The sequence below is a fragment of the Myxine glutinosa genome, chromosome 4, assembly GCF_964187855.1.
Source record: "Myxine glutinosa chromosome 4, kmMyxGlut1.1, whole genome shotgun sequence".
In the NCBI taxonomy this organism is placed as follows: domain Eukaryota; kingdom Metazoa; phylum Chordata; class Myxini; order Myxiniformes; family Myxinidae; genus Myxine; species Myxine glutinosa.
The window spans coordinates 43,557,088-43,566,360 of NC_136264.1; the positions used below are offsets into that span (position 1 = coordinate 43,557,088).

General features: G+C 43.8%; 1 pseudogene; it reads left to right on the forward strand.

Moving 5' to 3' along the window:
- Positions 1–6,923: 6,923 nt before the first annotated feature.
- Positions 6,924–8,968, forward strand: LOC144891512 (protein FAM200C-like; annotated as a pseudogene).
- Positions 8,969–9,273: the final 305 nt, after the last annotated feature.

Consider the following 9,273-nt stretch of genomic DNA (forward strand, 5'->3'; position numbering starts at 1 on the left):
CATTTCACGTGCCTTCGATACGGTCTGGCACCCTGCTCTGCTCACCAAACTCTCCTCCTTTGGTATCCATGGAAATCTCCACGCATGGCTGGCGGACTTCCTCTCTGGTCGTAGTCAACGTGTGGCCCTGAATGGGTTTCTCTCATCTCCTCTACCTGTTCAGGCTGGAGTTCCCCAAGGTAGTGTTCTGGGCCCTGTGCTTTTTCTGGTCTTCATCAATGATCTCTCTGACTCTCTTGAAAATCCTCTCTATCTCTTTGCTGACGACTCTACTCTCTGTCGCTCCATTCCTCATCCCTCAGATCGGCAGTCTGCAGCCTCCTCACTCTCTGCAGACCTGGACAAAATCACAGACTGGGCAAACAAATGGAACATGTCTTTCAATCCTGATAAATCTCACACTCTTACGATGTCTCTCCGAAAAGACCGACTGGAAAACCCTCCCATCCACTTTCTGAATAATCCTCTCCAAGAAGTTCTGTCACTCAAGCTTTTGGGTCTCACTATTTGCCATGATCTTTCCTGGGAAAACCACATTTCAAATCTGGCCTCCAAAGCCAGTCGCCAACTGGGCATCCTCCGTCGTGCAAAGTCCTTCCTTGGCACACCTGAGCTCCTCACCACATACAAGGCTTTCATCCGCAGCTCTATGGAATACTGCTCTCCCCTCTGGTCTGGTGCTCCTGCCTCACACCTAGCCCGTCTTCACGCTGTTGAAACCAAAGCGTTCAGAATCATTGGAATCTCCCGCGATGAAGCTAACTCCAAGGGCCTTTCACTCACTCACCGCAGGCACGTTGGTGGTCTTTCCGTCTTCTACCGACTCCTCTCTGGCCTTGCCCCCCCAGCCCTCTCTGGGCTCTGTCCCCCAAATATTCCTACAGGTCGCACAAGATCTGCCTGCAACCCTCTTATGGTTAAACTGCCAAAATCAAGACTTTCTGCTCACCTTCACTCCTTCATTCCTCTTTTCTCCCGCCTCTGGAACAAACTCCCTCACTCTCTTCAATCCCACTCCACCCTCCAGGTCTTTAAAACAGCTGTTCACCACCATCTCTTATCCTCCCCCATCCAAAACCTTGATCTTTTCTACCCCCGCTAATTTCGGTCCCCTTGTGTTTTATACTTCTCCCACCCCCCCCCCCCCCCCTTCCCACGCCTCCTGCCCCCAAGCCCTCTCCCTCCCACACTTCTCCCTGCTCTCGAATGTTGTGGTTGTGTGCTTCCCCTTCTCTCCCCATCTTGTCTTCCGCTCCCTCTTTTTGTATATTTTGTTTGTCTGGTTGATTTGTTTGTGAAATAAATGTTAGCTCTTTCACGAGCCTCGATTCAGTATACAAAAAAAAAAGGAAAAAAAAAAAGAAAAGAAAAAAAAAGAGCATGTTAATCAGGGTAAATAAGATTCCGCCATTTTTTTTTATGTTGGAGGCTCCAGGCACGGACTATTTAGCCCTCATCGAGGCCAGGCCTTTAATAGAAGAGAAGAAAAGTGTATGATGAAAAATGTATGATGTTTGTTTGTGAGAAAGAGATTGAAGCTCGCCCGGTAGCTGTAGTTTGAGTGAGACAGAAAGAAAATTCAACAATCCTGACATGGAGAGTGTTGGATAGTTCCGGGTACCACTTTGACGCTCCTAAGTCCGAACGGTGGTACCACTCTGAACGGTTGCTGCCAAAATGTCGGTTGCTGCCAAAACCGGGGGCATAATGGGTATGTAGGATTATCTCCATCATCTAATCTTTATTGTCACCATCATATTATTGGATCAAGTTCATCATCTACACTAGTACCCGACTGCAAAGCCGCAATGAGCCGGCGAAGCCAAAGCCTCTTGCCACTATTTTACCATCACTATGGCATCAGTAGGTTAGGTAGTTGGTAGTAGGTAGGTGTAGTAGGTACCGTACCTAGTTCAAAATGACACCATTTGCATTCTGGATGAGACTAAAATTTATAAAATGTCCTTCTTAATTAATTCGGTGAATTCCGTCTCAACTTCGGATATTTCCGGCCGTGAAAAACTATCCCCTACGGCCGCGAGATTTCAAAAAAATAATTCTTCGTCAATTTTAGAATATTTGACGCTGTTTTCAGCATCCGAAACGCGGTAATGAGCTTTTTTGAAATACTTTTTAAATGCTCGAATCTCATTGGTTCCGGTGTTTGGTGCCGATTTTCGTTGAAGATAACCAGGGCCTGTGCGGGCCCAGGGAACGAGGTTGGTCTTAAAGTATTTTAATTACAAATTAGAGGTGCATTAGATTGTGAATCAAAAAAAGAGGGGTGAAACAAACTCCTATTGAACGTTTCGCATTTTTTTATACATACTTCCGCATCCATAAGATGGCGGCCTCCATGGAGCGATTTGGTGCGTCAAAGCTTCGAAATTCTCAAAGGATTCAGCAAAATCTGGCTTTTCAACATAATACGTACGCGTTCGTTCACAACACCGGCTTCGCCGGCTTTTATAAAAGGATCCATGTCTGTCTGTCTGTCGTGTTATAACTTGAGAACGGATCAACGGATTTCAATAAATCCAACTACAGTGGATTAGGGTAACTCCCAGGAATGTTTGTGATCCAATTTTTTTTTTTATGGGTACATGGACACGCGTGTCAAAACTGCAAATGCCAACATGTGATGTTAGTTATCCCTGCACGGAAAGCAGGATCTCCAGGGAATCATTTGTTAACTTGAGATCGGATTTAATTAAACCACTCTCAGTAGGTAAACATAACCACTTATCGCTCTCCCTGCAAAGATGTTTTATCCACCACGTTGATTCCAAATCTCCACAAATCTATGTTGGGTCTGTCCAGCTTTCTCAAAATTGTGACAGACAACTTAATAGACAAAAAGGAATATTTATTCGTATGCACGGAGACAAATGCTTGTCCGCAGGGACAAACAGTTCTCTAAGTTCGATTCAGTCTGAATTGTAATTTATACTCAAAGTAACTCGACAAAGTGAGGCAGAAGTGCATGCCATCAGCATTAGTTCAGAACGAAGGAATGCTGTTATAAAGACCCTTGGCTTGATATTTTACACAAGGTCAAACTCAAACCACAGATGAAACATGTTTTTGCCAACTAAACGCAGAGACACAGTTCTCCTCGACAACTGAGATTACTTTTTGCCAATGGTGTACAAGCAATCATATTTCCCTTAGCCCTGCGTGACTACACCACATGATGCAAATACCTAGCATGGTTTACGACCATCGGTGCCACTGATTGGTCCAGGGATGACAATTATTCATTTCTACCCCGATATCTACACAAATCCAAATCATACAAATCGTACTCATTTACATAAAATAAAATAAAAAGAAGCTCTTCCTCCACATCATCTTCTTCACATTTAATAATGCTGAGCCTCATTCAATTCCGTTTGTCATATCGATTAGATTCAGCAAATGCTTGCTATATTCAATACTTTTTCTTTCAACATTTCCATTTTAATATCGCCCTATCAAACACCATTTCCGAATATACACCGCCTATTTAAGCATCACAAAGCAGGTCGCTCTACAGTCAACATGCAACACAAAAAAATTGGTGTTCCCGTCAGCAAAGCGGCGGGTCTTATATGCTAGTTATTATTAAACATAAGTTTCACAATCTTAACTCAAGAAAATAAACACTTTTTTATGTTCTTCATTCAGAAAAATAAGCCTGGTGCTGGCTTAACAGCTAAGGTGGATGGCTTAAGATCTTAGAGTTTCGTGCGTTCAAGCCCCTGTGTTGTGTGTGCCATTACAATAACACTAGGTGGGTTGTCTCAGCCTGTCATCCTTGCAAGGTCGGCAAAATGAGCACCAGCTTACTGGAAACAAGGGGCACTGCATAAGCTGCACGCCCAGAAATGATGCAACCAGCAGCCACAGACTACATACAAAATAAAAACGAGAACGGCACTCGGTACAGCTCATACCTCCACCAGGCTGAACAGTTTACATTTTGGATCTGTATCGGCATCATTTTGCCTTGGATTTTATAAGATGTAAAATAATATGCTTGAGCTCTTGTTTATTGGGGGTTTTCCAGTACCGGGTGTCCCAGAAGAGGTGCGAGTGGGTTATAAGGTGGCAGTTTGAATAGAGAGAATTGACTCGGATTCAAAACGTCTCAAGCGTCTTTTCTTCCACAATAAGATCCCGCTGAGAGACCGGATCTGGATCTTCACCAAAATCAAATAATTTCGTCTGTGTCACGCACCCATCCTCCCCACCAGATTTCGTCTGAATCCATCCATAACGTTTTGAGATATTCTGGTCACAGACAAACAAACAGCCAGACAGATTGGTGTAAACATAACCTCCGCCCACCTTGGGTGGCAGAGCTAATAAACTTTATTTTATGTTCTTAACCCTTTGAGTACGGATGACGTCCAGTGCCGCAACCCGCGAAAAAGTTTTGTGTACGGATGACGTTACTACACGTCATCGACTATACCTATAAATAGATCGTCAGTACGTGGTTGCATTCCCGTACCAAAATGCCAAATCAATCCCGTACCGGGGGTATTTTTATCAAAAAAAATCCCGTACTCAAAGGGTTAAAACAGGAAAATAATACTTAACTTTTTTATGCCCCTGCCCCCGAAGGTGGCCGGAGGCATTATTTCTTAATAAATTTTATTCATGAAAATATATAGCACAAAAACAATGAACAAACATTATAATTAAGGGCACAGTTTGGACAAATTTTTATAGTTGAAGTCCCTAACCCCATTCTCCCCATTTCCCCCTAAGTTTGTGGCTTAGCAGTTCACGGGGATTTTGAAGAATGTAACCCCGTGAACGGTAAGGCCCTCCTATATATGGTTACGTTTGTGGGGGTAGATGATGGAATACCATGGAGGAGGCAGAATGGTATAGGTATAGCATGGACCATGGACGAGTAGGAGACATCTTGATGTATCGAGTAGGGAAACTGGAGCTTAAGGTCCAGTTTTGTGTCTTCACACAAATGGTGAAGCTATGGTAATTAGATAGGGGTTAAGATTAGTTTTCCCCCAGTATGTGATTGCCCTTAGTGGTTGTTTTTCCCTTTGTTTTTTTTACAATTACAACAAGGCCGGACATGCAAATCTTTCATTAACCAACATTAAAACACCGGAACCGCCAACAATGCCCGGACATTGCCGATCGGCAAGTAGGCCACTCCTTGATGACGCTCACACCAAGCAAACAGGCTCCCGAACTAAACCCCGCCTCCAGAAGATCGTAACCGGCAGGCCACGCCCCCAAAGTTCAGGATTGGTTGGGGTGACGTCAGAGCAAGAAGGTTTGAGTAAGAAAGGAAGAAGTCTCTCGCTCTCTCGGTCGCTTTTGTCTCTGGCTTTCGGCTGTGGCTGGCTCGTGTGAGCTTGTGAGAAGGCTTTTCGTGGCTTTTTTGTGAACTTTTGCAACGTTGGAGGAGGGGGTGTTATTGGTCGGTGTGCCCTCCGGGGGAGCTGAGGGTCGCGTTGTGCTCGCTGGCCAGGAATTGAGAGAAGGGCATTTTGGCAGCCGCTTGACGGCTCTGTGTGCGTCGCCATCGTTGGCCGGCGCCATTTTGGGCTCTCCGGCGTGGGAGGCATTGGAACTGGACCATCCCCATCACCTTTATAAACATCCTCATTGAGACCAGAGCTGAGTACCGGCCGACTTCATAAAACATTTTACTTTATTTTATCTTTCCCCTTGTTCGTACTTGTGTCTGAGTGGAGGATCCTCAAAATAGGAATGTCGATTATTTTTATATATATGAAAAATAATACATCATTATTATATATGAAAAATAATACATCATTAGCATACAGTGTAAGTTTCTGTGTAGGCCGACATGTCTTGCCCGTGATTGATCGAAACATGTCATGATGTAGCATCACTTGTCTTCCATAGCCAGTCGAGGACAAGACACAGCTGACTCCATCAAAATTACGGCAAAATTTGCTGAAGTTGTAATTCCTGCTTAATGATCCATTTTTTCATTTCAGGATAATTTCAGTGAAAAATAGATCAAATGATCTGAAGTCAGAGGTAATAATTTACGTTTTTGAGATTCGACTTTTAGTTTTATTGTCGACATGTACATGTTCGATGATTGTTTTCATTTCAGGATGATTTAAGGGAAAAATTGATTGAAATGATTTAAATTCAAAGCGAGTAATTTTGGGTGTTTGAAATTTGACTTTTTGTTTCATTGTCGACATGTACTATTATTTTTTTCAATTCAGAATAAGTTCAGTAAAAATTGATTGAAATGATCTAAAATCAAAGCGAGCAATTCTGGGTGTTTGAAATTTGACTCTTTGTTTCATTGTCTGCATGTACCATGATTTTTTAAATTTCAGTAAAAAATTGATTGAAATTATCTAAAATCAAAGCAAGCAATTCTGGGTGTTTGAAATTTGACTTTTTGTTTCATTGTCTACATGTACCATGATTTTTTTAATTTCAGGATAATTTCAGTAAAAAATTGATTGAAATGATCCAAAATCAAAACGAGAAATTCTGGGCATTTGAAATTTGACTTTTTATTTCATTGTCTATATGTACCATGATTTTTTTAAATTGAGGATAATTTCAGTAAAAAAATTTAATGAAATGATCTAAAATCAAAGCAAGCAATTCTGGGTATTTAAATTTGACCTTATATTGCATTGTCTGCATGTACCATGATTTTTTTTAATTTGAGGATAATTTCAGTAAAAAATTGATGTAAATGATCTAAAATCAAAGCGAGCACTTCTGGGTGTTTGAAATTTGACTTTTTATTTAATAGTCTATATCCTCGGTTCTTAACCTGTGGGGTGCGCCCCCCAAGGGGGGCGTGAGCAATTTTCAGAGGGGGCGCGGGACGGCAGTATAAACGTCTAAATAACCCCAAACGGAAATTATAATCCCCCGACTGAAAAAAATTAATTAACCGAAAAGATAGCGCCTTATATAATTCCTAGTTTGTTTCAGTCTCAACTAACACTTCTTTTTTTCTTCCGACAGATTATTAACTGGAATCGAAGTCAATGGCAATGAGTGCGAAAAAGAGGAAATACCAAGACGAGTACATCAAGTTCGGATTTGTGGCACTTTAAAAGGGTGACGCAGAGGTTCCTCAGTGCGTTATATGTTACAAGACTCTGAGCAATGATGACATGCGGCCAACACGTTTGGAACGCCACTTGAGGACAACCCATCCTGAACTAGCAGACAAATCACAGGCATTCTTTGTGGCGAAAAGGGAAGCCTTGAAGCGAGCTAAGTTGGACAGCAGTGGGACATTTCGGCAACAGACGTCAAAGATCGTTGAGGCGTCCTACGAGATTGCCCTGCTAGTAGCAAAGAACAAGAAGAGCCATACAATCGGAGAGACTCTCATTAAACCGAGTCTACTGCGAGCGGCAGAGCTCATCCTGGGGAAGGATAGTGCGAACAAACTCTCGGCTATCTCCCTGTCGAACGATACCATCAAGGGACGGATCGATGAAATGTCTCAGGACATCAAAGAACAAGTGACTGCCCAGATAAGGGCCTCGCCTGTCTTTGCCATCCAATGCGACGAAACGACAGACGTGGCTCAGTGTTCTCAGCTGCTCATGTATGCTCGTTTCATATTAGGCGACATCGTGAAGGAGGAAATGCTATTTTGTCATCCCCTGGAAACTTACACGACAGCAGCGGATGTCTTTGAAGTGGTATCGAAGTTCTTCGAAGAAAATCGACTTTCATGGGACGCGTTGGTAGGTGTTTGCACAGACGAAGCTCCGGCCATGCTTGGCTCGCGTTCGGGTTTCGTTACGAAGGTGAAACAAAAGAGTCCCTCTGCTATTGGTACACACTGCGTTATCCATCGTGAGTCCTTAGCATCTAAGACCCTGCCCGCTGAAATGAGCGATTTCCTGAACCTGGCTATCAAGGTAGTCAACTTTATCAAAGGTGGAGCCTTAAACAGTCGCCTGTTCAAACAGCTGTGCAAGGACTTGGACTGCGATCATCAAGCCTTGCTTTTCCACACAAACGTGCATTGGCTTTCGAAGGGAAACATGTTGGGGCGAGTCTACGAGCTGAGGGAAGAAGTCGCAACATTCCTAGACGTGCAGCGGAAGGCGGATCTCTACAAAATGTTCCAGTCCCGAGAATGTCAACTGTCTCTAGCTTACCTCGTAGACATCTTCGAAGCACTCAACGGTATCAACCAAAAACTGCAAGGGAAGCACATAAACATTATCACGCAATACGACGCCATTCGAGCCTTCATGGCTAAACTCGACCTCTGGAAATGCCGAATGGAGGCCGGAAACATAGCTTGTTCCCCAAACTTGGACTCTGCCGTTCCGGACGGCCTTCTCGATTCAAAGTTAAAGAACCAAATCATCGATCATCTGACTGAACTCAAAGCGGAATTCATCCGCTACTTTCCTGACTTGGACGAAAAGCGAAAGACCTGGAAATTCATCAGAAACCCATTCCAATGCGACATAGCTGATGTTTCGGACGAGGTCCAGGAGGAGTTTCTGGAGCTGAAGTTCAACTCCTTGGCTGAGGATGACTTTGAAATTCTGGACCTGGAGACATTCTGGGTCAAGTATCTTCCTGTTTATCCTCTGATCTCGCTTCAAGCTGTTCGGATTCTGACGATGTTCGGATCCACGTATCTCTGCGAGGCTGCATTCTCCGCGCTGGTCGCTGTCAAAACCAAATACAGAAGCAAGCTGAACGTTGAAGGAGATCTGCGCTGTGCTCTCTCTGGCACGCGACCACGAATTCCGGATCTGATAGCTAAGAAGCAGTGCCAACCATCTCACTAAAATTTAGTGAGATTTTTGGCATTGCTTCTTTAGTGACTAAATTGTTGTTTCATTGATTTTGCATCCTTTGACGTGACATTTCAACAAACGTGTTTTGTGTAGTTACCCTTTCCTTTCATCGATCCGTGCCTTGAGCTTGTTTGCGTTTTGATGCAATAAAACGAGGTTTGTAATCTCTCCTTTGTTATTTTGAAAGAACATTATCTGTTCAGGGGTACCAGATCCAGTGTTTGAAATAAGCCAGGGCCCGCCAGGGCCCGGCCCTGGCTGCCATGCTTAGGGCCCTGGCTGTTAACAGAATCTACGTCAATAGCCAGGGCCCAGGGCACAGCCCTGGCTGGCTTCAATATCAACGAACAAACCCCTCAGAATGCACCACAGAGCACCTAGAATTCAAAAATTTCATGGGGGGGACCCCCCAGTCCCCCCCCCGGCGAGAGGGGAAACCCCTCTCACGCTCTCCCCAACGAGCGGCTTC